Raw genomic sequence first — 25,793 nt, forward strand, 5'->3', positions numbered from 1 at the left:
GGGAGTTGGGGAGAACTTCCCTGGAGTTCTGCAAAATAGACACGTGGGATTTACTTTCACCACTTCAAAAGACAGACATGAGACATGTGAACTTTAGACAGTAATCCTGCCTTTTTTAAACAAGGAGACCAAAAGGGCGGCATGGTAGCATAGTGGTTAGCACTGCTGCTTCACAGCTCCAGGGTCCCGGGTTCGATTCCCGGCTCGGGTCACTGTCTGTGTGGAGTTTGCACATTCTCCTCATGTCTGCGTGGGTTTCCTCCGGGTGCTCCGGTTTCCTCCCGCAGTCCAAAGATGTGCGTGTTAGGTTGATTGGCCAGGTTAAAAATTGCCCCTTAGAGTCCTGATGCGTAGGTTAGAGGGATTAGCGGGTAAATATGTGGGGGTAGGGATTGTGGTCGGTGCAGACTCGATGGGCCGAATGGCCTCCTTCTGCACTGTAGGGTTTCTAAAAAAAAACTGTACACAGCAGTCCAGATGTGGTCTCACCAAGGTCTTGTAACCTTCTCAAGGGCAATTAGGGATGGTCAATGGCAATGCTGGAAGGTCTTGTGGCGCACTGGGTAGCTTTCTTGCCTCTGAGCCAGAAGCTGCGGATTCCAGCCCCACTCCAGGGTGTCCATGGGAGGTGCGTTCATAACACGGTTAAACACACCAGTGACTGGCGGCAAGAGTAGGAGAGATTCCTGCTCAGCCATGCTTGATATGGAGCGGAGCCCCTCAAGCTATAAGCCCCCTGGTGACGAGTGAACTGTTCAGGAATTACTAGCAATGGAAACAGATGGAAGTCTACCTTAGGTGTGGGAAGAGAATTGGAATGGAATATAAATACTGGCTGAGCCAGTGGTGTCCACATTCCATGATAGAATTTTTTAAAGAACTAACAGCAGTGAAGGCACTGAGGGGATGTTTCCTCTGGCTGGGGAACTAGAACATGGGGTCAAATTTCAGGATAAAAGATCAATCATTCACGGAGATGTGGGGAAATGTCTTCACTCAGAGAATTGTGAATCTTTGGAATTCTATATCCTATAGAGCCTTGGATAATCAATCATTGAATATGTTTAAAGTGAAGATAGACAGATTTCTTATCTCTCACGGAATGATAAATATAAGAACGTAAGAACATAAGAACTAGGAGCAGGAGTAGGCCATCTGTTCCCTCGAACCTGCTCCGCCATTCATTAAGATCATGGCTGATCACCTTAGTGGGAGAGAGGTGACATTAATGATTGAGGTAGGTTTACCAGGGGAGGGGTGATGTTACTAATGGAGGGTGATGTTACTGGGGGAGGGGTAATGTTACTGGGAGAGAAGTGACATTCATGGGAGAGGTAGGTTTACCAGTGGTGGCGTCACGCTACCAGACAAGAGATGATGGCCTTGATTTTACTGGCATGGCTGCCCGAGGCTCGTAAGATCGCGCCCAAGGCCAATGGGGAATGCCGCTCTGCAGGCCTCGCCTGCCCCGGTTTGGGGGCGACCCTGCTGCTAAAATCAGGGCCGATGCTTTCCGGGGAGTGATGCCCTTAATGGTGCAGGCTCCATTATTATCTTGTTCCTGGATCCTATTAATACTATTGACGAAAGTTGATGCTATCTTCTCTCAGTTGCTCTCCGACACATTTCTCTGTCTTTCATCTTATTCTCTCTCTCAATTCATCTTCACTTCTCTCATTTCACTTCTTCCCTCATTTCCTGTCTGTATCTGGTCCTCTTTCATTTCCCCTCTCTCTCTCTCTCTCTAAATCTCCTGTCAGCCACGTGCTGCTGTAAGATCACCACCAGCTCAGCCACGCATCCAGCTTTATTCTGTTCCTTTACCAAAAACATCGAGAACAAGCTGGACAATCTACCCCAAATCCTGAATAAAATAAATAAATCATTTACCTTTTCAAAGTACAGTTTTCCACGGAAGGATGTTGTCAGGGAGTCTCTCACTGACCAATCTCAACGGTAAAGACTGGCTTCACAGCGTGCAACACTGAACGTGGCAGACTGCAGTTGGATAGGAAATGCTGTGTCAGTTCTCAGTCTCACCACACCAAACAATAACGGAACAGCTACCCACGACATTTCTTTAAAACCTGCACGCTTTCACAAACTCCGAGTTGTACAGACTAATGTCGAGAAACCTTCAGCTCAGTCATTCAGACCCAAAACTTTGCGTGACCTGTGTACAGAGTCTGTGTGATTGCTGGAGAGTATACTGTTTCTGTATACCACCATCCTTCAGGTATGAGTATTCAACAAATCAGAATGAGAGCAGATCTCATTGGAACGTACAAGGCTCTGATAGGGTGAGAGATTGTTTCCCTTGGCTGGGGAATCTGGGGGCACCATCTCTGGATAAGGGGATGATCATTTAGGACTGCGTTGAGAGGTTGTGAATCTCTGCTATTATCTCCCCCGGAGGGTTGTCGATGCTCCATCATTGAACACAGTTAGGGCTGGGATAGACAGATTTTTGGCCTGTCACGGATTTAAGGGATTTGAGGCAGAATAGCCACGATGGTATTGAAAGGAGGAGCAGGCTTGAGGGGATGTGTGCTGTAATCCTCTTCCTACTTCTTATTACCTCATGTTATCACTGCGTTACTGGATAGTGATCAGGATCACACCAGGATCCCAAAGACAGTTACAACATTCCCATTATCAGCGAACCAGAGGAATGCCTGCAAATCTGACCCCCGCACTTCCAAAGGATATGGAGGTTTGGAGAGAGTGCTGAATAGTTGCATTGGAACAGGACCAGGATAGGCTGGAGAAGCTGCGGTGTTCTCCAAACAGACAACACTATGAGGACAATTGATAGAGGACATGACGAGCTTAGATAGACTATAAGGAGAAACAAGATGGCTCGAGGATCCCTGATTGAATTCAAGGTGATTGGCCTGGGAAGCGGACGGAAAGGCTAATTTGCACATTGGGTTGTTAGTATTTGGAACTTGCCATTGATGGAGACAGATTGAAAAGGAAATTGAATGAATCGCTGATTGAAAACAATTGCAGGGCTTTGGGGAAAGAGTTGGAGGGAGTGGGACGAACTGAATTGTTCTTCAAAAGAGCTAGCACCGATTTGGTGGGCCAAATAGGCTCCATCTGCCCTGTACTATTTTATGATGCTATGATTCAACCTTTGCAAAGATCAGTAAGTGGGCAAGGGGAAGGAAAGGAAATGAACCAATGGTTTTTCTGTTCTTGATCACATAAGATGAGTCATCGAATGATATAGCACAAAAGGAGGTTATTCGTACCTGTGACTAGCCCTTGGTGAAGTTAACCAATTAATCCCACCCTGTGTGCTCTTCCCCAGAGCCCTGGATTTTTTCCTTGAAAGGAATTATTTAACTTTCCTTTCAAAATTACAATTGAATCTGCTTCTGCTATCCTTTCAGATATTGCATTCCAGACAACTTGCTGAGGAAAGGAATCTGCCCCTCCAGCTGCTGTCTCTGCTTTGTTTGTCAAATCTGCTGATGAGTGAGACACAAACCAGGCCCACACTCAGTGAGAACTGGGTCCAAAAATTAATCCTCATTTCACACACAGGAGGATACAGCAACTTTATTATATAGCACCTTCAACACAGTTAATCATCTCAAATGGAACATTGGAACCGGTTCTGGGGGGAGGTGGGAACAGTACAAATCGGATGGCCTGCACCCGGGCAGGACTGGAACCAATGTCTTAGCGGGAATGTTTGCTCGTGCTGTTGGGGAGGGTTTAAACTAACATGGCAGGGGGAAGGGAACCGATGCAGGAAGTCAGAGGGAAGTAAAGTGGGGACAGAAACAAAAGGCAGTAAGGGGAAAAGTGGAAGGCAGAGAAATCAAAGGCAAAAATCAAAAAAGACCACAGTACAGAGTACAGAGACTGTGGAAAACTCAGCGAATGAGTCCAGTAAAGCTAAGAGAAATAAAACATAGGGAGAGTATACAAAACTGTTGATTTAATTTGATTTATTATTGTCACATGTATTAACATACAGTGAAAAGTATTGTTTCTTGCGCGCTATACAGACAAAGCATACCGTTCATAGAGAAGGAAATGAGAGAGTGCAGAATGGAGTATTACAGCCATAGCTAGGGTGTAGAGAAAGATCAACTTAACACAAGGTAGGTCCATTCAAAAGTCTGACAGCAGCAGGGAAGAAGCTGTTCTTGAGTTGGTTGGTACGTGACCTCAGACTTTTGTATCTTTTTCCCGACGGAAGAAGGTGGAAGGGAGAATGTCTGGGCTTTGTAGGGTCCTTAATTATGCCAGCTGCTTTGCCGAGGCAGCGGGAAGTATAGACAGAGTCAATGGATGGGAGGCTGGTTTGCGTGATGGATTGGGCTATATTCATGACCTTTGTAGTTCCTTGTGGTCTTGGGCAGAGCAGGAGCCATACCAAGCTGTGATACAACCAGAAAGAATGCTTTCTATGGTGCATCTGTAAAAGTTGCTGAGAGTTGTAACTGACATGCCAAATTTCCTTAGTCGTCTGAGAAAGTAGAGGCGTTGGTGGGCTTTCTTAACTATAGTGTCGGCATGGGGGGACCAGGACAGGTTGTTGGTGATCTGGACACCTAAAAACCTGAAGCTCTTGACTCTTTCTACTTTGTCCCCATTGATGTGGACAGGGGCATGTTCTCCTTTACGCTTCCTGAAGTCGATGACAATCTCCTTCGTTTTGACATGACAAGACAGATAGTCTGAGGTGTGTTTGTTTTAACACAAGAAGTATGACGGGTAAGGTGATTGAACTTAAAGCTTGGATTACTACATGGCACTATGATGTTGTGGCAATTATGGAGACTTAGAACATAGAACATAGAACAGTACAGCACAGAACAGGCCCTTCGGCCCACGATGTTGTGCCGAGCTTTATCTGAAACCAAGATCAAGCTATCCCACTCCCTATCATCCTGGTGTGCTCCATGTGCCTATCCAATAACCGCTTAAATGTTCCTAAAGTGTCTGACTCCACTATCACTGCAGGCAGTCCATTTCACACCCCAACCACTCTCTGCGTAAAGAACCTACCTCTGATATCCTTCCTATATCTCCCACCACGAACCCTATAGTTATGCCCCCTTGTTATAGCTCCATCCACCCGAGGAAATAGTCTTCGAACGTTCACTCTATCTATCCCCTTCATCATTTTATAAACCTCTATTAAGTCTCCCCTCAGCCTCCTCCGCTCCAGAGAGAACAGCCCTAGCTCCCCCAACCTTTCCTCATAAGGCCTACCCTCCAAACCAGGCAGCATCCTGGTAAATCTCCTCTGCACTCTTTCCAGCGCTTCCACATCCTACTTGGATGAGAGAAGGGCAGGACAGGCAGCTTAACATTCCAGGATTTAGATGTTTCAGGCAAGATAGAGAGAATGACAATAGAGATGGGGGTGCTGCTTTACTGATTAGGGAGAATGTCACAGCTATAAAGAGGGAGGATACCTCGATGGGATCATGTAGTGGGGCCATATGGATAGAACTCAGGAACAGGAGCGGTGCAGTCACACTGTTGGGGTTGTACTACAGACCTCCCAACAGCCAGTGTGAAGTGGAGGATCTGATATGTCAGCAGATTATGGAAAGATGTAAAAACAACAGGATTGTTGTGATGGGCGATTTTAACTTTCCCAACATAGACTGGGATTCCTTTAGTGCCAGGGGTTTGGACAGGGCAGAGTTTGTTCACTGTGTCGAACAGTGCATCTTGAGACAATGTGTAGAAAGTCCATAAGCTTTGACAAAGGGTCGTCTGGACTCAAAACATCAGCTCTTTTCTCTCCTTACAGATGCTGCCAGACCTGCTGAGATTTTCCAGCATTTTCTCTTTTGGTTTCAGATTCCAGCATCCACAGTAACTTGCTTTTATCCAGTGTAGAAAGTCCAACTCGGGAAGGGGCTGTCTTAGACCTGGTTCTGGGAAATGAGCCAGACAGGTGATTGATGTCTCAGTGGGCGACCATTTTGGGAACAGTGATCACAATTCTATAAGTTTCAGGATACTTGTAGAAAAGGATAGAAGTCCCAGAGTGAAAATACTAAACTGGGGGAAGACTAACTATGACAATATTAGGCAGGAGCTAGGGAATGTGGACTGGGGACGGCTGTTTGAGGGTAAATCCACATTCGATATGTGGGAGTCTTTTAAAAGTCAGTTGATCAAATGTAGTATTGACGTCCTGCACTTGGTTGAAGTCATGAGGTTACACTAAGGCTTCATTTGAAGCAATTTTTTAAAGCAGCACCTCAGCCTTTTGGCTAAGATGCAAATGAGATCAAGCCTTGGAGGACGTGCATGCCTACTCCTATCAGCTTGGATCATGTAGATCAAGCCCAAGACAGGAAGTGGTGAGCCTGTCTTGTCAGCTTGGATCGGGAATGTCTCACTTGCTGAGACTATGAATTGGACTTTGTTTGGATTGAATTGGGTATAAACAAAAAAAAAGTCAGTTGTGAACAATTCAGGGCAAGCATGTCCGTGTAAAAATGAAGGATAAAGATGGCAAGATTCAGGAACCCTGGATGACGAGAGAGATTGCGAGCTTAGTGAAAAAGAAGAAGGAGGCAGACATAAATTTCAGGAAACTGAAAACGGATAAGGCTCTTGAGAAATACAAAGCGAGCAGGAAAGAGCTTAAAGAGGATCTTAGGAGGGCTAAAAAGGGCCATGAAATGTCCTTGGCAGGCAGGATTAAGGTGAATCCCAAAGCTGTTTATGTGTATATAAGGAGGAAGAGGGTAGCTAAGGAAAGGGTGGGTCCCCTCAAGGACAGTGGAGGGAATTTGTGTGTGGAGCCAGATGAGATAGGTGAGGTCCTTGACGAGTACTTTGCATCAGTATTCACAAAGGAGAAGGATGTGGTGGATGGTGAGTGTAGAAAGGAGGATGTTGACATTCTAGGACATGTTGATATAAAAAGGGAGAAGGTATTGGAGGTTTTGAAAAACATTAAGGTGGACAAGTCCCCAGGCCCAGATAGGGTCTATCCCAGAATACTGAGAGAAGAAAGTGCAAGGAAAGAAATTGCTGAGGCCTTGGTCAAAATCTTTGTATCCTCTTTAGCCACGGGCAAGGTACCAGAGGATTGGAGAGTTGCTAACATTGTTCCTCTGTTCAAGAAGGGCAGAAGAGACAATCCGGAAAATTACAGCCTGTGAGCCTCACATCAGTGGGTGGGGAAATTATTGGGGAAGATTCTTAGGGACAGGATGTTCTCACATCTGGAAGAGAATAGGATTATTAGCGATAGGCAGCATGGTTTTGTGAAGGGGAGGTCGTGTCTCACAAACTTGATTGAATTCTTTGAGGAAATGACAAGAAAAATTGACCAGGGCAGGGCGGTGGATGTTGTAAACATGGACTTTAGTAAAACCTTCGATAAGGTTCCTCACGGCAGGCTGATACAGAAGGTGAAGTCATATAAGATCCAAGGTGAGCTGGTAAGATGGAAACAAACTGGCTTGGGCACAGAAAGTAGCAGTGGAATGTTGCAGTTGTATAAGACTTCAGTTAGGCCACTTTTGGAGTATTGTGTGCAAATCTGGTCGGCAAACTACTGGAAGGATGTTGATGCATTGGAAAGGGTGCAGAAGAGATTTACCAGGATGTTGCCTGGTTTGGAGGATATGGACTATGAAGAAAGGTTAAACAAACTTGGATTGTTTTCATTGGAGCGTCGGAGGATGAGGGGAGACCTGATAGAGGTTTACGAGATTATGACAGGCTTGGATAGAGTGGATAGTCAGAGTCCTTTTCCCAGGGTCAAAGGGTCAATTACTCGGGGGCAGAGGTTGAGAGTGAGAGGGGGGAAAGTTTAAAAAATACATAGGTACAAGTTTTTCACGCACAGGGTGGTGAATGCCTGGAACACGCTGCCGGAGGAGGTGGTGGAAGCATATTCTATAACAATGGTCAAGAGGCATCTGGATAGATACATGAATAGGCAGAGAATAGAGGGATATGGACCAGATAGAGGCAAGAAAATGTTAGATTAGAGAGGCATCTGTGTCGGCACAGACTCGGTGGGCCGAAGGGTCTGTTCCTGTGCTGTACTGTTGTTTGTTCTTTGTTCTTAAAACATTCCACAGGAGTGTCACCAAACAAGGAAAGTGTCTGAAATGAAAGCAGAATGGGGGGCGGATGCTGGAGATCTGAAATAAAAGCACAAAGAGTTGGAAAAGCTCAGCGGCTCTGGCAGCTTCTGTGGAGAGAGAAACATTCTGTTCACATTTTGAGTCCATCTAACTCTTCTTCTAATCGGAGTGCTAGCACCTACTTAGCTCAGGTAGTAGCTCTCTGATTGCCCAGCCAATAGGCTGGGGTTAGATATAGCTTATTATTAAAGTAGATTTGATCTTTCTTGCAATACCAGGTGGTGCATTTGCCCCGCTTGACAGCGTCTGGGACAAGGCAGCCCACTTAATCAGCACCTCATTTCCACATAAACATTCACTCCCTTCACTAGTGGCAGCCGTGCACAATATCTACAAAGATGTTGGAAGTCTACAAGATTGTTGCACTGTAACAACTCACCGAGGCTCCTTAGACAGCACCTTCCAAACCCATGACCGCTACCATCTAGCAGGACAAGGGTTGGAGGTGGAATTTTGGAGGTTTATGTCCTCCGTCCAATATCTCAACTTCACCTCTGCACTCTCCTGGCAAAGTCTCTCGATGTATTCAGTGTCTTCCCGAAAAAAACCTTCTATGTTTCAAGCCCAGAAATCCTATGCATTGGCAGGAAGGTTTGATTCCAAGGTCAAACTTTGAAGACATCCTCAATGTGTTTCCACTGTCCTCCTGGGAATCTCCTGTTGTGACCAAGTTCTGAGTAGAGCCATCGCTTCGTGAGTGTGGTATCAGACCTGATTTTGTGTGCTTATCATCTCAACATTGGGAAAGTTGGTTTGGGAGGAGGGGCTGCTGTTTCTTGCCACTGGATTTGGAAGATCTTGCAAAGTCCGGTGATATTTCTCCAGTTCTCTGGGATGCCTGCTGGAGCAGATCAGAGCACAGGATCCAGGAACCTGAGCGGTTCCCGAAGGTGGCATACCAGCACCTTCTCAAGGACAATTACAGATTGACAATAAATACTGGCCTTGCCCTCATACTGTGAACAAATTAAAGAAAACCTCAGCCAATGGGGGAGCTGGCATTTCTTTTGAGTTGGCACCAGACTGATAATTGGTGGTAAACAGACATTGTTATCATAATTTCACACCATGTAGTGACAGACACTTATCAGAAATGGTGGACTTGCAGATGATACTAAATTAGGAGATACTATTGATAGCAAAGGTTATCAAAAATTACAGCAAGATCTTTATCAGTTAGGGAAGTGGGCTGAGGATTTGCAAATAGATTTCAATACAGATAAATGTGAGGTGTTGCATTTTGAAGTCAAATCAGTGTAGGACTCATACAGTGAATGGTAGGGCCCTGGAGAGTGTTGAGGAACAGAGGGGCCTAGGAGTACTAGTATGTGGTTCATTGAAAGTGGGGCCGCAGGTAGACAGGGTGGTGAAGAAGGTGTTTAGCCCACTGGCCTTCATCAGTTAGGGCATTGAGTACCGGAGTTGGGACATTATGTTACAGTTGTGTAAGTCTTTGGCGGGGCCACACTTGGAGTATTTTGTATAGTCCTGCTCACCCTATTATAGGAAAGACATTGATAAACTGGAAAGAGTGCAGAGAAGATTTACAAGGATGTTGCCCAGACTCGTGGGCCTATATTGTAGGGAGCGGTTGGCCAGGCGAGAACTTTATTCTTTGGAACGTAGGAGAATGAGGGGTGACCCTATTGAGGCGTATAAAATCATGAGGGGCATCGATAGGATGAAAGCACAGAGTCTTTTTCCCAGGGAAAGGGAATTGAAAACTAGAGGGCAGAGGTTTAAGGTGAGAGGGGAAAGATTTAAAAGGGACCTGAGGGGCAACTTCTTCACACAGAGGATGGTGCGTGTATGGAATGAGCTGCCAGAGAACGTGGTTGAGGCAGTTACAATAGCAACATTTAAAAAGTATTTGGATAAGTACATGGTTGGGAAAGGGTTAGAGGGATACGGGCCAAAGGTGGGCAATTGGAACTAGCTGGGACGGCACCATGGTCGGCATGGACAGTTGGGCCGAAGGGTCTGTTTCCGTGCTGTGTTGCTCAATGACTCTATTAGATATCAGTTCATCATAATTTCTTTCATAACAAAGTGACCTCAAATTCTGTTAAAACCCCAATATCTTTCCCACTCGATGGGAAGTTAGCTGACTGCTGACTTACTGACCACATTGAATTTGATAAGATCATTTTAGTTCATACTAATCGAGATTATGACTAGCAGCGGAAAAGAAAAGGTTTCCATTTCTGTAGCATGTATCATATCCCTCGGAAATATCTCACAGTCTTTACGTAGTTACATATTTATAGATAAGTAATAAGTATGGAGGCCATTCAGAGACAACACCAGAGAGTAGCAATGAGATGGGTGGCCAGTTAATCTGATGGTGCTGACTGAGTGCACAGTGGGAATAGTTTGGGATTGATACAGGGCTATGGAGAGAGAGCGGGGCAAAGGGATTCGTTTGGGATTGATACAGGGCTATGGGGAGAAAGGGAGGCAGTGGGATTAGTTTGGGATTGATACAGGGTTATGGAGAGGGAGTAGGGCAGGGGATTAGTTTGGGATTGATACAGGGCTATGGAGAGGGAGTGGGGCAGTGGGATTAGTTTGGGATTGATACAGGGTTATGGAGAGGGAGTAGGGCAGGGGATTAGTTTGGGATTGATACAGGCTTATGGAGAGGGAGTGGGGCAATGGGATTAGTTTGGGATTGATACAGGTTTATGGAGAGGGAGTGGGGCAGTGGGATTAGTTTGGGATTGATACAGGGCTATAGGGAGAGAGCGGGGCAGTGGGATTAGTTTGGGATTGATACAGGGCTATAGGGAGAGAGCAGGGCAGTGGGATTAGTTTGGGATTGATACAGGACTATAGGGAGAGAGCAGGGCAGTGGGATTAGTTTGGGATTGATACAGGGCTATAGGGAGAGAGCGGGGCAGTGGGATTAGTTTGGGATTGATACAGGGCTATGGGGAGAGAGCGGGGCAGTGGGATTAGTTTGGGATTGATACAGGGCTATGGGGAGAGAGCGGGGCAGTGGGATTAGTTTGGGATTGATACAGGGCTATGGGGAGAGAGCGGGGCAGTGGGATTAGTTTGGGATTGATACAGGGCTATGGGGAGAGAGCGGGGCAGTGGGATTAGTTTGGGATTGATACAGGGCTATAGGGAGAGAGCGGAGCAGTGGGATTAGTTTGGGATTGATACAGGGCAATGGGGAGACAGCGGGGCAGTGGGATTAGTTTGGGATTGATACAGGGCTATGGGGAGAGAGCGGGGCAGTGGGATTAGTTTGGGATTGATACAGGGCTATGGGGAGAGAGCGGGGCAGTGGGATTAGTTTGGGATTGATACAGGGCTATAGGGAGAGAGCAGGGCAGTGGGATTAGTTTGGGATTGATACAGGACTATAGGGAGAGAGCAGGGCAGTGGGATTAGTTTGGGATTGATACAGGGCTATAGGGAGAGAGCGGGGCAGTGGGATTAGTTTGGGATTGCACTATTGCAGGGCTGACACTGAGCTAAAGAATGTTAAGAATTGTCCGGTGTAAGATTTTATGCAAACATTAATGGATATTTACAGAATGTTTTACAGAAGTAAAGAAGTTGCATTTTAAGTGTTTTTCACAACCTCAGCATATCCGAAAACACTTTATAAGTAGAATCATAGAATCCGACAGTGCAGAAGGAGGCCATTCAACCTATCGAGTCTGCACTGACCACAATCCCACCCAGGCCCTATCCCCATAACCCATTCATTTACTCCAGGTAGTCCCCCTGACACAAAGGGGCAATTAAAATGGCCAATCCATCTAACCCGCACATCTTTGGAGTGTGGGAGGAAACCGGAGCACCCGGAGGAAACCCACACAGACACGGGGAGAAAGTGCAAACACTACACAGACAGTGACCCGAGGCTGGAATTGAACCGGGTCCCTGGCGCTGTGAGGCAGCAGTGCTAACCCAATGTGCCACCGTGCTCACGCCCCACTCTTTGAACTTTTTGAAATGTAGGCGCTGTTATAATGTAGAAAACACGGGAGCTCATTTGTGCACTGCAAACTCCCACAAACAGCTATATGGCAATGTTCAGATAACCCATTCTGTGGTGTTGACGGAGGGATAAATATTGGCCAGGACACAGGGTATAATTTCCGACCTCTTCTCGTCGAAACATGAGATCTTTTATATCAACTTTCGAGGGGAGCCAGGGCTTTGGTTTAATAAACTGAGCCAAACGATTGCACCTCTGACAGTGCAGCTTTCCCGCAGCTCTGCACTCAAATGTTTGTCTGGATTTTTGTGCTTAAGTCTCTGGAGTGTGGAACCTGAGTTCCCAGCCTTGCGCTCAGAAATGAGAGCACGACCCACTGAGCCTCAGCTGATAACGACAGGCACATTGAGGGGATGTTTTCAGATACATCCGTAAGAAAGTTCCTTGTGTTAAAATGTGCTTAAAGTAGTCTGTGTCTGCTTACGAGAATAGGTAAATTCTATCATTAGACAATGTTAACTGCAGCACTATTTCTCCGGGTTTTCCCCTTTGTGGTGAAAAACAGACTCATCTTAGAAAACAATTGCAAAACCTCAAATTAAAAAAAACTTCATATTTCAAATCATTATCCGCCGTCTGCTCACAGTACCTGACATCTCACCTCTCCTGGGAATCCCCTCAGGAACTTTTCCCATTGTGTGGCCTTTTGACTTAACTTACTTCTGGTTTAAAGAGTGAGACAGTGAAAAGGGAGACTGACGGGGAAAGCACAGAGACCGAGACAAAGGGAAAGGCTGAGAGAAAGAGAGATAAACAGCAAAATAGGCAGAGAGTGTGAGTGAAGGACGGTGAGAGAGATTGAGAAAGACAGGTCAGTAGATAAACGAGAGGATTGGTTCTACCTCGCTGTCATTCAGTGCTGAGGATCATCTGGCAGAGAGAGGCTACGGAAGATTAGGAGGTGCTGGAGTCTGAGAGAAATGGAGGTCGTGAGGGCCACCGGGAAAGGTGCGCAGACAGATAGCCACAGTAAGAGGGCACACTGGGTGAATGCACATCATGCGGGTTGTGAGGAGGGACGCACAGGAAGGTGCAAAAGCGAGACGTAGGAAGAGGTTCAGGGCATTTAAGAGAAAAAGTAACCAAGACACCCAGTGTTTCTGCAAAATTGTGCATGTGCATCCATGTGGGAACTTGGATGAAAGCGTGCAGACCGTGTTCCATGTTAAATAGTGCAGAGCTGTGAAAAAAAATTAAATGTAACACGCGTTGAAAAAAGCAGTCATGCACAATTATTTTTCGAGGGAACATTTCAGGAAGTTGCATTGAATATGCTCGTGAAAGATTAGAAAGTGAGAGACATATACCGTCTACACTGACCTACTTGACGAGGTTTTCAGATACATCCGTAAGAAACAGGCAAATCTTTCACACTGCACTGTCACGGACCAAAACCAGAGTCTGAATTTACTCTTCATGTCTTTTTGGAAAGACTGTCCAAGGTGGAAATGTAGCAGCCTGTCCGTTTAAAGAGCATTCCCTCCTACACTCACCCCCAGGGGATTCTTCGGAAGTGACTTTTTTTTAACTGCCTTCCCGTATTGCCATTGGTACATCTGCCTAAAGCCGGCAGGCATCTCCAACACAGCTGTACACAGTGACGACAAAGAATCAGACCTGTTCCAACACAACAACCGCTCACATTGCTATAGCACCTTTCACATGATAAAATGTCTCAAAGCCCTTGGCAGGAGCGTTATCAAACATAGAAACCCTACAGTGCAGAAAGAAGCCATTTGGCCCATCGAGTCTGCACCGACCACAATCCCACCCAGGCCCTACCCCCATATCCCTACATATTTACCCACTAATCCCTCTAACCTACACATCTCAGGACACTAAGGGGCAATTTTAGCATGGCCAATCAACCTAACCCGCACATCTTTGGAATGTGGGAGGAAACCAGAGCGCCCAGGGGAAACCCACGCAGACACGAGGAGAATGTGCAAACTCCACACAGACGGTGACCCAAGCCAGGAATCGAACCCAGGTCCCTGGAGCTGTGAAGCAGCAGTGCTAACCACTGTGCTACCGTGCCGCCCATAATCTGGTACCAAACTTCAAAAGGAGGTATTAGGTAGAATGAGTAAGCACTTGGTCACAGAGGCAAGTTTTAAGGAGTGGCTTCAAGGATGGGAGAGAGGCAGAGAGGTTTCGAGGAGGGGAGTTCAAGGGCTTGGGGCCCAGGCAGCTAAAGATATGCCAGCAAAGGTCAAGCAATAGCAAGCCAGGGATGTCGAAGAAGCCAGAATGAAAGTGGTATAGAGATCTCCGAAGGAGCTGAAGAAAGTTTCAGCAATTAGTGGTGGAGGGAAGTGAAATTATGGAGTCGTTTTAAAAGAAAGACGAGAATTTTAAAGTTGTGTTGCTGGATTGGAAGCAAATGTAAATTGGTGAACACATGGCCAATGGGTGAATAGTATGTGCTCTTATAACCAAAGCCCACAATACTCTGTCAGTGCCATATCCACACCTTAGCCTCTCCATCCCTCCCCAATACACTCTAATCACTAGGAGGTTTGAATCATCAAGTGCCTTGCCCCTGAACTTGGCCCTACAATCTTGTACACCTGTCAATGAGAGAAATAGAGATCCCTTTCCTTCGCTACCATATCTCAATGTGGCACATCGCTGGACTGACAGAGAGAAGATATGGTTTGTGCACCTCTTGGGAGGGTCAAGACTGGGAAGTTAAGTGGCAAAGTGTCCTTGAGTTGCATTGCGGGAGAGAAGATCGGGAGATAGGAGTGAGGGGAATGGAGGCTCTCTGCATCCTATTTATACCAATGTCAAAACGCCTTCATTATTCCACCTCATCCTGCTATCTGGTGAAGTATTATTCCTAGAGTCGTACAATTGTGCAGGGCAGAAGGTGGCCATTTGGTCCATTGTGCCTGTGCTGGCTCTTGGAAAGATCTATCAAATTAATTTCACTCTGCTGCTCTTCCCCCATTGCCCTGAAATGTCTCCTTTTCCAGAAGGAGACAGTGTGAAGCTGAAGGGAACAGATGATGAAACCTGTTAATCTCAGCAGCGTCCCTCTTCACAGAGCGTGGGTGAGCTGCCCTCAGCGAGACAGGTGTCAGACATTCCCAGATGTAATGTGAAGATCTCAGGAATGTCCTCACTGCATCTCGTCATCATCCTTATGGAATCTTGCAGTGATGCGGGCTCCACGGACATGCCTGCCTCGTCTGGCCAGTGCAACAGCCTTAGCACCTACACTCTCATCTTCCCATACCTCAGCACCCTCATCCCCTTCAACTTCTTTCTCATTGGAGGAGACGTGCAGCTCCTCCATCTCCTCATCATCTAGGTCCTCCCTCCCTCGCAGCACGGTGTCACAGTGGTGAGCACTGCTGCCTCACAGCGCCAGGGACCTGGGTTCAATTCCCGGCTTGGGTCGCTGTCTGTGTGGAGTTTGCACGTTCTCCATGTGTCTGCGTGGGTTTCCTCCGGGTGCTCCAGTTTGCTCCCACAGTCCAACATGCTGGTTAGGTGCATTGGCCATGCTAAATTCACCTTCAGTGTACCCGAACAGGCGCCAGAGTGTGGTGACTGGGGGATTTTCACAGTAACTTCATTGCAGTGTTAATGTAAGCCTACTTGTGACACTAATAACTAAACTTTAACTCCCCACTTGCACCATCAGGTTGTGCAGTGCGCAGGAAGCCACACTGATGCGTGACGCCCTCTAGGGAGTGTACTGGAGTGCTCCACCGGCTCAATTGAGGCACCGGAACCTCATTTTCAGGATTGCTATTGTGCCCTATCAAACTCTGGGCTGCGACCTGAGCCTCATTCTATCTTCTCTCAGGAGGACTCGGAGGCTGCCCACATGGGCATCATCAGTCAGGTACTTTGCAGGTAGCCCTTGCTCCCAAGAAGCCAACCCTATAGCCTGTGTTGTCCCTGGAAGATGTCAGAGCTCTTAGACCTGCTGAAGATGTACAAGTGGTGGATGCTCCTGGGTATCTTATGCAAACCTGCATGATCCATGAGTTATGGTCACAGACCAGTAAAACACTGGGAGAGTAGAAGCATTTGTGGTTCACATGCTGGACTGCTTGTTGCCAAGGAGATTTAAGAGCCACGAGAGTGCAGTCAATGGCACCTATGGGAATCTGGAAATTTGAGAAAATCCCACGCTTTTGCTTTTTAACTCACCTGATCCCTGTCAAAATTGACAAAGTTGTGTGCCTTGCAAAAATGGCATTTGTGACTTCCTGGTTATATTTGTGGGTGGAGGCTTGTGAGATCCTACACAGATCTCCTGTGGGAGGATTGGAAGAAGCCACTGCAGTAGAAATTGAGTGTGGCAGTCACTTTCACTACCACTGACTACCGCCCGAGAACCCATGGCACCAAATCATGCAGAAGGTGGCGAGAGGCGTGAACAGTTCCATTGACATAGGCAGTCATCAGCAACGCTGGTTCTTGCTAATCTGTAGCTAGCACATGCACCATCTATCGACCTAGTGAGGTGCCTACAAACAATGATTCTCTGGTGTTCATCCTCAGGTCCAAGGACCCTGCCGCCCCTTGGACTTGAGAGTTCTGCTCTCCCTTTGGTGAGCCAGGCACCCCTTCACATTTTCTTCTTCTCTCCTGCGACAGGCAATGAGGCAGGCAGCGAGACCACCAGGCACCATCTTCCTGATGGCCTCCTCACTGCAGTATCAAAGAAAGACATGAGAGTCAGCAATTGTCTTCTAAAGACCACTTTTGGTCAAGTCATCAGCTGTGACTGCCTTTCAACGTCCCTTTATACACACCAGAGAGTCCTGATCACCATATGGTGCCCAGTATTTAGTGCACATGATGGTTGGCCAAGACCCCACTCACCACAGCCCCACACCACATAACTCGGTGGCAAAGCTTTAGCCACTCGACTGCATCCTGAACTTTCATCTCAGGCAGAGACATTGTTCTGACCTGCACAGAAAGGCTTTGTGCTTTCCGTGGACCACGATGGTGACTTGTTAATGTCTCCTTAAACATGGTGAAAGGGATTTAGGAGCACACCCCTCTGTTAGTGGTCCATGGCCACCTTTCCTAAAGGGTCCTTAAGCTTGCCTAGTTGCCCAATAGTTCTGCAGCAGTAGCACTCGTTCCATTTTGAAGTTGCTGCACAAGGGGTTAAGCGTAGAGCAGTAATCATTGGCCCTCACAGGAATTAGTGCTGCTTCAGTGGGCATGTCAATTGAGCTCAAGCTAAACAGTCTCAGCTGCAGAAGATCACTCATCTTTGGCATGTTTTTCCATTTGCCTGGCCCTTGTCTTCACCCCCCCATCCTAGCATGTGTGTATACGCAATCTTCAGCCGATGCTACCACAACTCCACCACCCACCCCCCCCCCCCTACACTGTTGCCCTCGCCCCAAAGATCCCTTCTCCCCCTTCCCTCCAGCACTCTTGCCCATGCCCTGGCCCCAACAGAGCAACCACCAGGAAGCTGCTGTGTTAATAATGTCCTTCATTAACAGAGCTACCCCACCATCTTGTCCCAGCTTTCCATCTTTCCAAAATGTCACACATCATTCAGGGTGCAGGTGGCTGCCTTGGTCACCTTGCAGCCATGGATGACCATCAGGTTATACACATTTTTTTCCAATCTGGGCTAACAATTGCTTCATTTTGTTACAGTTGTTGCACTCAATCAGATACAGAGTCTTTAACTCTGTTTTTCACTATTTTGGCAATCTCTAGCCTTATCTGCTGGTGCACTGTGCTCACCCTGTCCCTCCCTGCCACACTCTGGTTCTTGTTTATCAGATCACTACTCTACTTTAATACCTCAATGTTTCCCTTTGATTCACCGCATCTCCGCTTGCATGATCCCTTCCCCCCACTTGTTTAGTTTAAAGCCCCATCTCTGCATTACCATAGAATCCCTATAGTGCAGAAAGAGGCCATCCAGCCCATCGAGTCTGCACTGACTCTCGGAAAGATCATCCCCACCCAGGCCTTCCCCCCACGCTGCCCTATCCGCATAACCTCGCGCACTTAACATGTCTAATCCACCTAACTGGCACATTTTGGGCTGTGGGAGGACACCGGAGCACCCGGAGGAAACCCACGCAGACACGGGGAGAATGTGCAAACTCCACATGGACAGTGACCCAAGATTGAAATTGATCCTAGGACCTGGCGCTGTGAGGCAGCAGTGCTAACCACTGTGCTACCGTGCTGTGCTACTTCCCTAGTTATACCACTCGCCAGAACACTGGTGCCAGCACGATTCAGATGAAGACTGTCCCAGTGGGACAGCTCCCACTTCTCCCAGTGTCAGTGTCCCATGAATCTAAACCCATTTCTCCCTCTCTGGAGTTTAGAAGAATGAGAGGAGATCTAATTGAAGTATATAAGATGCGAAAAGGAATTGTCAGGGTTGATGTCGAGTGGATGTTTCCCCTTGTTGGACATTCTAGATCGAAAGGCCACAGTTTTAAGCTAAGGGGTGGCAGATTTAAACAGAAATGAGGAGGAATCACTTCACTCAAAGGGCCGTGAATCTGTGTAATTCTCTACTCCAGAGTGCAGTAGAAGCTTGATCACTAAACAAATTTAAGGAGGAGATAAACAGCTTTTTAATTGAAAGGCTGTGGTGAACGGGCAGGAAGGTGGAGATGAGGCCGAGATGAGATCAGCAACGATCATACTGAACGGCGGGGCAGGCTCGAGGGGCCGAATGGCCTACTCCTGCTCCCAGCTTTTATGTTCTTACAATGTTTTGAAATTTGTCAATGTCCCTGTCAGTGCCATTGATGAAATGGATTATTTTCTGTGTGCACAGTCGCATTGTGAAACACAGCGGAGAGGTTAATGCTTGTTTCTCACGAGGCTATGGGAAAGGAGTGACAGCAGGTTTGGAAAAGGTGTGAGAGTATCCTTGGGAAAAGGGGTGGGAGAGAGCTGGGAACAACACGAGGACAAGGAGAAGGATATTAGCTCATTCAACCTGATCCAACTCTCAATTTGATCATGGCTGCTCTGTACCTCATTTAGCTGACAAACATCACCGTCCTAAAACCTCAACTGACACTCACTCCAAAACCTTTTGCTAAAGTGTATTCCAGATCTCCATTACTTTGTGAGAAAAAGTATCTCTTGACTTTACTGCTTTATGTCTGAGCTGCACTGTTAAGATTGTGTACCCTGAATCTGAATTTCCCCCTGTGGGAAACAGTTTTTCTGTATCTATTCAACAGAATAATTTGATTACTTTAAATTCCTCAAATAAATCATTGCCTCAACCTCCTGTATTCAAGGCAATTCTCGCCAAATTTATGCCATCAGACCTCAAATCAGCTCTTTCCATCCTAACCTCGTTCTGTCTAATACAGCTGAAGCATCACGTACCTTTCCTTTATATTCCAGTCCCCTTCAGATAATATTTCATCCCTCATTTGAATTACTTCTTGTACCTCTGCATTGGCCTTTCGAGATTAGTGTTTGTGGTTATCTAAAACCTCCACATCCACCATTCTCACGGTTACTCCAATTTGTCTGCCTTGGATCCAATGTAGATGCAACATCTTATCAAATTCATTCATGAATTGGTAAAAGCACCAGAGGTAAGATAAGGAGAAATTGTTTACCAAAGTGAGTTGAGGCGGTGGAAGCAGATTCAACATTAACTATCAAAAGGTCAATGCATAAAAAGGAAAAAAGTTTCAGGGCTCTGGATGCCGATCAGGGGAGTGTGGTTAATTAGATAGCTCTTCGGGCAGCACGGTAGCACAGTGGTTAGCACTGCTGCTTCACAGCTCCAGGGACCTGGGTTCGATTCCCAGCTTGGGTCACTGTCTGTGTGGAGTTTGCACATTCTCCTCGTGTCTGCGTGGGTTTCCTCCGGGTGCTCCGGTTTCCTCCCACAGTCCAAAGATGTGCGGGTTAGGTTGATTGGCCGTGCTAAAATTGCCCCTTAGTGTCTTGAGATGGGTAGGTTAGTGGGATTAGCGGGTGAATATGTAGGGATATGGGGGTAGGGCCTGGGTGGGATTGTGGTCGGTGTAGACTCGATGGGCCGAATGGCCTCCTTCTACATTGTAGGGTTTCTATGATTCTATGATTCAATAGAGCAAGCAGAGATACAGAGAGCCAAATCACCTCCATCTATGCTGCATCTTTCTTTCGTTCTGTCACTTCATTTGCCACAGTCTTTCCCTCTCATTTAGTGTGTCTATGTTCACTCCGCCAACATAACTTGCTGTTCCATTTATGTTAGTGGCATCTCCAAATAACAAGAAAGAAATCTAGTTCTTAAAGTAAGTAAAGTTTATTTATTAGTCACATTCACACTTCAATTAAGTTACTGTGAAAATCCCCTAGTCGCCAAACTCCGGCGCCTATTCAGGTACACAGAGGGAGAATTTAGCACGGCCAATGTATCTAACCAGCACATCTTTGGAGTGTGGGAGGAAACCGGAGCACCCGGAGGAAACCCACACAGACATGGGGAGAATGTGCAAACTCCACACAGACAGTGACCCAAGCTGGGAATCGAACCCGGGTCACTGGCACTGTGAGGCAGCAGTGCTAACCACTGTGCCACCGTGCTTCATATCAGTCACAACTTTGTAATGTGTTGGAGAGCAGAGAGACTTGGGGCACGATCTTCCTGGCCATTCATACCACACTCCCGCTGCAGTTTGACAGCCAGCCAAATCTCCATTCACTGCAATGGGAAGGGAAAATCCTACCAGTGGGAATGGTGGCAAGATTCCAGCCTTTGTGACCATATCCTTAAAGGTGGCAGTTTAAAAAAAATGATATGAATTTTCACATAATGGGAGTGGTAGCATTGGGCTGATGTGACTGGATTCGAAATCCAGGGACCTGGAGCCTCAGCACTCCCCTGTCACTTCTTCTAGGTTCAACAAAGAGAATGGCTGCAAAGGAGACAGGACACTCTACTGACATGAGTTCTGATGACATAAGGGAATTTAAATTCAATTAATTAATACATATGGAATTTATAAAACTATCAAGTCTCATTAATAATGGTCATGAAATCACTAATTGTGGCCTAACTCCAGTTTCCCCCCTGCCCCCACCACCCTCAACTCTCTCATCAATCAGATATTTGTCCAATTAGTTCAATGACCCATCCTTCACTGCTCTCTGGCTCACCACCACCTCCTCCAGGGCAATTAGGGATGTGCAGCAAATGCGGGCTTAGCCAATGTGGCCCACACCCCTTGAACAAATAAAGTATCAGCTGGAATATTGGGGACCATTCCAGGCTCCACATTTCAGGAAAGATATAAAGGCCATAAAAGGGGAACAGAGGAGGTTCACCAGGAGTGGACCAAGGATGACGGATTCAGCAATGAGGGGAGGTTGGAAAAGTTAGGACTGCTCCCTTAGAAAGAAATGGTGAAGAGGTAACCAAATAGAAGTTTATAAGATAATGAATAATTTTGACAAGAGTAGAGCAAGAAAAGCAGTTCCCCCTGGGGAATGGTCAATAAGCAGAGATCATTGATTTAAAGTCAGAGAGTCATAGAGGTTTACAGCATGGAAACAGGCCCTTCGGCCCAACTTGTCCATGCCACTCGTTTTTTTTAAAACCCCTAAGCTAATCCCAACTGCCCGCATTTGGCCCATATCTCTCCATACCCATCGTACCTATGAAACTATCTAAATGCTTTTTAAAAGACAAAATTGTACCCGCCTCTACTACTACCTCTGGCGGCTCGTTCCAGACACTCACCACCCTCTGTGTGAAAAAATTGCCCCTCTGGACACTTTTGTATTTCTCCCTCTCACCTTAAACCTATGCCCTCTAGTTTTAGACTCCCCTACCTTTGGGAAAAGATATTGACTATCTAGCTGATCGAAGCCCCTCATTATTTTATAGACCTCTATAAGATCACCCCTCAGCCTCCTACGCTCCAGAGAAAAAAGTCCCAGTCTATCCAGCCTCTCCTTATAACTCAAATCATCAAGTCCCGGTAGCATCCTGGCAAATCTCTTCTGCACTCTTTCTAGTTTAATAATATCCTTTTTATAATAGGGTGACCAGAAGTCAGCGGAACATTATCGAGAGGGAAGATAAGGAGAATATTACTAATCAGAGGTGTCAGGATATGGAACATTCTTCCTGAAAAGTGGTGGATGCTGATTCAGTAAATAATTTGGAAAGGGAGTTGACCAGGTTCTTGAGGAAGAGGAACTTACAGGGTTATGGAAGCCAATAACTTCTTCCCCTTTTTATGTTTAATTTCTGTCTTACAGCTGGCATTTATTCTTCTTCCTCTTTCAACAAGGCTGCCATTTCTTTATTGCCCATTACAATATCCCCAGGGTTTGTCTTCAGTGGGCTTACATTCCCCTGGAGGCATTCTCTCTTTGTCTCTCAATAGATTTGTAAAAACTGTCCCGTTAGCTTTGACACCTCTGCAAATTATTACACGCAGCTTATTACTTTACTTTTTACCCAGTCCTCTAGATTCCGCTTATATTCGTGCAAGTATTTTTATCCCACTTGTCACACCTTGCATTTCACACCTTAACTGCACAATTCATTACTTTTTATGCTTTTGTTTTGTAGCAAGACCTCACACCTTGTCTGTGAATTTACCTGTTAGTGGTTTCAGTCAGTGAAGCATGGTCACTTCATGTCTCACCCTTTCAGACTCAATAGATTAAAATCTTCATTTGTGATCTCACTTCTGCTCCATCCTCACAACAAACTTAACAGCATCCTCAAACTGCAACAACTGGTATTTATATGGCACCTTTAGCTTAACAAAGTGTTCCAAGGGAAGCGTCATCACACAGAATTGGACACTGAGCCACAAAGGAGGTACGAGGAGAGATGACCAAAAGCTTGCTCAGTCGTTTTAAGGATTTTCCTGCCAAAGATAGAAAGGTTTAGGGAGGGATTTCCAGAGTTTGCAGCCCAGGCAGCTGAAGGTACAGTTACCATTGGCAGAGCAATTAAAATCGGGAATACTTAAGAGACTGGAATTAGAGGAGGGGAGATATCTTGGAGAGTTGTCGGGCTGGAGGCGATTGTAGAGATAGGGAGGGACTAGGCCATGGAGGGATTTGCAAACAAGGATGAGAATTTAAAAATCAAAGCATTGCATAACCAAGAGTCAATGTAAGTCAGCGAGCACAGAGGTGATCAGGGAATGGACTTGGTGTGACAACACGGACAGGAAGGTTGTAGACGGTAGAAGCTGGGAGGCCTGCCAGAATTTTACTAGAATACGCAAGTTTAGAAGGAGTTTCAGCAGCAGATGGCTGGAGGCAGGGATGGAGTTGGGTGATGTTGCAGAGATGGAAATAGACGGTCTTGGTGATTGATAACTCACCTTGGAATCAAATACAGCATGTTATGTTCACAAGATATTCCTTGACTAGCAGATTATTACCCAATTCTGGCTCCATGCTCATCACTAAGCCTAGTGTAGCCAGTTCCATTGCCACGATAGTAACATAGAAAGATACAGTACAGACAAAGGACAAATTCTCTTTCAAAACCATCCCACTGTCTTTGAATAGTACAGTAAGCAGTCTCACAACACTACTACTTGCCTTCAAACAACTGCACAACCTCAAACAGACCATTGTCCGCAGCAAACTACCCAGCCTTCAGGAGAACAGTGACCACGACACCACACAACCCTGCCACAGCAACCTCTGCAAGACGTGCCGGATCATCTCACGTGAGAACATCATCCACCAGGTACACGGTACATACACTTGCAACTCGGTCAATGTTGTCTACCTGATACGCTGCAGGAAAGGCACGGTACATTGGGGAGACCATGCAGATGCTACGTCAACGGATGAATGGACACCGCTTGACATTCCCCAGGCAGGAGTGTTCCCTTCCGAAAGCTCGTGCTATCAAATAAATCTGCTGGACTTTAACCTGGTGTCGTGAGACTTCTTACTGTGCCTATCCCAGTCCAATGCCAGCATCTCCACATTTTGAATAGTACAGCACAGAAGCTGGCCATTTGATCCATTTTGTCTGTGCCAGCCCTTTTGTGGAGATATCTAAATAATCCCATTCTCCGGTTATTTCCTCACATCCAGCTAATGTCTCTCCTTCCAGAAATTATCCACTTTGCTTTTGAAGGTTAATATTGAATTGATCAGGCTATGCATTCCAGATCCTCACCACTTGTTGTGTAGAAATGCTTTTCCTCATATCACATCCTGTTCTTTGATCAATCATTTTCAATCTGAGCCCTTTGATAACCAACCCTTCCATTGGTGGAGAATGTTTCTCGCTGTTTGGGGCATTAAACTGACCATTGACTTCATGCTAAATCAGCTGTGATTCAGGTGACCAATCAAATATCACCTGTTTAATCCGATCATCCACATTTCAAATTGCTCCCACTGTTCCAGGAACCCAGGCCGGACACACTCCGGAAAGTTGCTGCCTTTAGAACTGCCTGAGCTGTTCCACTTTTGTAGTCAATATTAACATTAAAATTCCCCGTTATAAGACACCATTTCCCAAACTTTTCCAGCAATTGGAACCCGTTTGACCTCCCAATGTTCCTGACAGAAGCCCTGCTAAACATCCTTATTACGTTAAAGATTAAACACAAAAAAAGAATATTTTTGTGCAATAGGTACAAACATACAAAAACAAATTTATATTTCTTATATATATTCATTTATTATCATTTAAAAGTTTTCTTATTCAAGGTACTTAAGTCTTTCCTTCATTTTATCATTTTAATGGGAAGAATAATGTTGCTTCTTTTCCTCAGAAATTCATTTAATATCAGCAATGCTGCGGGATTCTCATATTCTCATTTCAGACACACACACAAACACATACACACATACGAACACAAACTCTCTCACACACAAACACACACACACAAACTCTCTCACACAAACACACCTACACTCACATTCTCACCTCTCATACACACTCAAATACGCACTTTCTTACTCTCTCACGCATATACACATACTTCTCACACTCATATTCAATTTCTCTCTCTTACACACACAAAAACACACCTAGACTCACACTCTTCTCTTTCACACACACACACACTCAAATACACAAACATCCTTTAACTCTCATGCACACACCCTCTCTCCCTCATGCCTATGCTCACGTTCTCACCTCTCACACACACATTCACACTCACAGACACAAACACATTCTCTCTCTCTCACATACACACCCCGCTCCCCCTCAACCCTGCACTCTCACATTCTCACACTCATCTCCCTCTCACACACACATACAAACTCACACTCTCAAATCCCTCTATCTCTCTCTCTTTCTCTCACACACACAAACGCACACACACACACTCTCAGCTCTCTCTCCCTCACCCCCATGCCCACTGCCCCTCTCACCCCATGGCCAATGTCTATCTCACTACACTGTCCGCTCTTTTCCACTGGCCTGGACCTTTGAGGCTTAATTTCCTCCTGTTTCCAGCTTGTCAAATCAAAGGCTGGCTTCTCACCATCCCGATTTGGAACTTTATTGATCATTCCTTCACTGTCACTGGGCCAGAATCCTGGAGCTCCCTCCCGACCAGCATCTACACCACATGGACTGTAACAATTAAGGCAGCTCACACCGCCTCATCACCACCTTCTCAAGGACAATTAGGGATGGGCAATAA

At 46.1% G+C, this 25,793-nt stretch overlaps 1 protein-coding gene across 1 annotated transcript in view; it reads right to left on the reverse strand.

Moving 5' to 3' along the window:
• The window catches only part of LOC144506866 (putative G-protein coupled receptor 132), an 83,508-nt gene that overhangs the window by 18,814 nt on the left and 38,901 nt on the right, over positions 1-25,793 (reverse strand). The window contains exon 2 of the mRNA XM_078233225.1: positions 1,891-1,998. The gene's annotated coding sequence lies outside the window, so the exon portion shown is untranslated. The remainder of the gene's footprint in view (positions 1-1,890; positions 1,999-25,793) is intronic.

This window comes from Mustelus asterias, chromosome 18 (assembly GCF_964213995.1).
Source record: "Mustelus asterias chromosome 18, sMusAst1.hap1.1, whole genome shotgun sequence".
Taxonomy (NCBI): domain Eukaryota; kingdom Metazoa; phylum Chordata; class Chondrichthyes; order Carcharhiniformes; family Triakidae; genus Mustelus; species Mustelus asterias.